Consider the following 4,423-nt stretch of genomic DNA (forward strand, 5'->3'; position numbering starts at 1 on the left):
GGAAAACACCATTCATGCAGGCATTTTGGATTTGCAGTTGCTTTTCCTGAAGAAGCTCAACAGTGTTGCTCAGCAAACAACCTAAGACTGCACCACACACACCTCGTGCTCTTCTCAGCAGCCTTGGAATGCCCTTTCCCCTGCACTGCCAACTGCACCAAACCCTCTCAGCAAGACAATACTTCCCGCTGCTCCCTTCCCCCACTCTCTCACCTGCTTCTCCTCCGCCCTGCGTCAATCTCCTTCTCTCCCACCCACGCTTCCCCCTTAATTCCTCTAAGCCTGAACATTTCGCTTTCCTTGATAAACCCCCAACCCACTCAGACAATCCCCACAGGGCCTCCAATCATATCCATAAAGGCCCATTAAGGCTTGTTTTTAAACAAGCACAATTCTCTCCCTGAGTGGAATTCTGTTTCCAACATCCAAAATAACATTATTTCCCATCCCCTTACACAGGCAGCTGAAGGAAACAAGGCCCTCTTGAAGAGCTCGGGACCTCCTTCTGTCCCCAGTCTCTTTTTCAGCTCTGTCCCGACACCTGTCTCCTGACAGCCTGCCTGCCTTCCTTCCCTGCTTCTCTCCATGTCGGCCTACAACGGCCTGGCTCCTTCCTGCAGGCCCTTCCTTCTTCCTGGAAGACCTGACCTTTTCAGCTGTGAAATTCCCCTTCATCCTTCTGAACTCAACTCAGATACTGCCTTCTCTGAGACTCTTTGCTCAATTCCCTGAACCCAAGAGGAATTAGACACTGCTGTCCCCGGGCTTTCTCAGACCTCTGGTTTCATGGCAGGAACAATTGCCCCTGTGGACAACAACATGCTCATACCAGCACCTTCCCCTTCCCAATCAGGAAACTTTTCGGTAGGGGCCAGGTCTTTTCCATCCCTCTATCTTTGTCATGGGAGATGACAAGTAATTACTGCTCTAATAGTGTCACACAAACAGATGTATAAATGAAGAACAGGTGACATTTATTTAATCACTCCCACCACCATACGTCAAGCAGTATTCTAGGCATCTGATAATGTATTAACTTTTTTGAGTACCTATGTGTAATTCCTCACCACAACACTACAAGGCAGGAGAGAGCATTAGTTGTTTCATATACCTGTATCCTGGGACTCATCTATGTCAAGGAGTTTATATAGGACCATCCAGGTAGAAAGGGTTGGAGTTGAAACCTGAACCCAACCTAGAATCCTAACAATTATAGCAGACTCTGAAAGAAATGAAATTTTTTAAGGTCGAAGGGAAGAAAAGGAAGGGTTTCTTCATGAACAGTGGTGTTAGGTTCATGCGAAAGACATTTACTAGGGAACCATATTGATACTGTGCGAGAATCAAAAGCCACAAAGACACCTGTACCTTACTATAGCTGTGACTATAGCTGAGACTTATTATAGCTGTGACTGTTAGGTGCTCTGGAGCCAAATAAGTTCAGTGGGAATTCCTGACCTATCTTTCAACTGAGGTAGGAAGTACCTATCATAAATACTTGGGACTCCATAAAGTACAACCATTTTTAATCTCACTGCTGTGTAACATAATGGGAGGAACACACACACACACAATAATTACAGTCAGTCCTGGTAAATGCCATAGCTCTGTAGACTAATCTGAGGCCAGTGGTTGTTACAGGAACTTGGGGTATGTCTTGGCCATCCAGACAGGTCAGTACCCAGAGTACTTTGGCTGTAGCCACAGAACAGAAAGATAAGCTCAGAATCATGATTGTAGGCCCCTGGCCCTGCTTAACTGGCCAGGTTGGGAGGAAGCTGACCCTTTCTCTAACACTTTAATGGCATTTGAATTGCGTTCTCTTTGCCAAAAGAAGTGTTAGTCTCTTTGCTAAAATCACACTCTAAAGCACTCATAAAAAAGATTCCAGTTCCATAAGCCAATATTGACATAAGGACAATGAGAAGCATATGCAAAGAGAGTTTATTTGAACCCATGGGAACAAATGCTTCCTCTCTCACTCATTAGACGCATCAGCAGTAGCCAATGTGGAGTTGCTTTCATGTATGTACAAGGAGAATAGGAGCATGCAGATGAGAGCACACATGAAGATAAGGGAAAAGAGACTACTCTGAATAAAACCGATCATGTTTTTGAGCTTTTTCTAAATAGTACTGATAATACTTGATTATATTAGTTAGCTATTGCTGCATAACAAAGCACAGCAAAATTAATGACCTAAATAACACCCGTATAGAATTTCTCAGACAACAAGAAGATGGCTGGGTAGTCAGCTGAACCTAGCTCATGCATCTGTGGCCAGCTGGCCAGTTGTCTGGGGCTTGCTCATCTACAGTGGCCTCAGCTGGAATGACTGTTCTGCTCTGGGTGGTTTTTCATTTTCCAGCAGGTTAATCCAGGCTTGTTCTCATGGTCATGGTAAGAGTTCAAGAGAAAAGGTGGAAACATGAAAGGCCTTTTCAGGTTTGGAACTAACACATTTTTACCTCTGTCACTTTCTTTTTCCTAAAACAAGCCACCAGGCCAGTCCAGATTTCTGGAGTAGGGAAGTAAATGTCATCTCCTGTTGGGAGAAGCAGAGGTCACTTGGCAATCAATTTTCTACCCTGCTCAACACTAACATGGTGACAAATTAACTGATACTTGTTGAACATTGAAGACCTACTATTACCTAGTTATTATTATCCCCACTTTTATGAGGAAGCTAAAATTTAGGAAGGTAACTTGGGAGAACCAGAAAGTGGGAAAGTAAAAGAGCTAAGGTTTGAGCTAGCCTGTGCCTTTTCTGTTTCACCAAATAGGCCTGACAGCTTTCTATGCTCTTTAATATTGATGTAAAGAAGCAGGTATGCTTGACTTTGGGTGTTCACAGGGATGTGTGACAGGAGGGAGGATTAGCCAAGACACTGGGGAATAGGCAGTGTCCAGGCAAACAGGCTGGCACAATAGAAAGAAAAATGGCTTTGGAGTTAGACACTCCTGGGTCCAAACAGCTATAAATCTCTTTCCTCATCTGCAAGATAGTGATAGCAGCCCCTTTTTCACAAGATTGTGTGAAGAATAAATATGCTTTGAGTTACCTGGTTTCAGATGCAGGACCTATCACTGGCTGGATGTTTGACCTCAAGTAGGTCATTCTGCTTCCTGGGCCTTGGTTTACTCATCTGTAGAATGGGCCTATCAAGGGTCCTTGTCTTATAAAGTTATTGTGAGGATTAAATGAATTCACTTCTGCAGAACATTTAGAATGCCTGGCATGTAGTGATATATAATAATCAACATGCAAATATGCCTGTGCACTTATAGTGCCTTAGATACAAAGGCAGTCATACAAGGCCAGGGTGCTGAGCTCCATCGAGGACCTGGCAAAGGATCTGCTATGGAGTGAGCACTTCACAAATTGCACCTCCGCATGTAGGGATTGAGGGGCCTGACAGAATCAGATCTAGAGACAAACTCTGACTTCATGCCCTGTTTGAGGAGTCAGTTCTTCTGTCCAACTCAGAGGGAAGCAAAGGAAATGGGTTTCAAAGCCATTTTATGTGGAAGTTCTCAGAGAGAACTTGCTCTACCAGAGATAGAATTGCCATGCTTTTTGAAGGCACACAGCCCAGCGGCTGTCATGTGCAGTTGAAAAGTAGAGAGATAAAAGTATTATCAGGGAGAAAAACTAGTCCTTTTACAGTCACACATACATATGCAAATATGCACACATACATACACACACATACACATATACATACACACACTCACATTTCTATCTGGACAGTTGATGGTATTTGAGTGGAAAATATACCAAAAGAAATAAATAGACTGAAGTGTTTCCAACCCTCAAAATTCATATGTCAAAATCCTCATCCCCAATGTCTCAGAATATGACCATATTTGGAGAGAAGGATTTTAAAGAGGTAATTAATGGGAAAGTAAAATGAGGTCATATAGATGGGCCCTAATCTAATACGACTGTTGTCCTTAGAGGAAGAGGACATGAGGACACAGACATGCACAAAGGGAAGATCGTGTGAGGACACAGGGAGAAGGTGGCCATCTGCAAGCCTCAGGAGGAGCCAACCCTGCTGACACCCTGATCTCAGCCCTGCAGCCTCCAGGGATACAAGAGAATGATATTCTGCTGCTTCAGCCACTGTCTGTGGAACTCGGCTGTGGCCGACTAATACAGTCAATAACTGGCCATTGACTTTATATAAAATTTCAATAAAAGAATGTGGGACTCCCAGACCTAGTTTGCTTCTCCCAGGCCAGGAGAGCTGCTAATTATTATTTTTAATTGTCACATAATAATTGTCCATATGTATGGGCATGTGTGATATTTTGTTACATGCATAGAACATGTCATGATCAAGTCAGGGTATTTAGAATATCCATCTCCTCAAGCGTTTATCATTTCTGTGGAGCTGTGGACTCTTCATGAAAAGTATGG

Source organism: Piliocolobus tephrosceles, chromosome 9 (genome assembly GCF_002776525.5).
Source record: "Piliocolobus tephrosceles isolate RC106 chromosome 9, ASM277652v3, whole genome shotgun sequence".
Taxonomy (NCBI): domain Eukaryota; kingdom Metazoa; phylum Chordata; class Mammalia; order Primates; family Cercopithecidae; genus Piliocolobus; species Piliocolobus tephrosceles.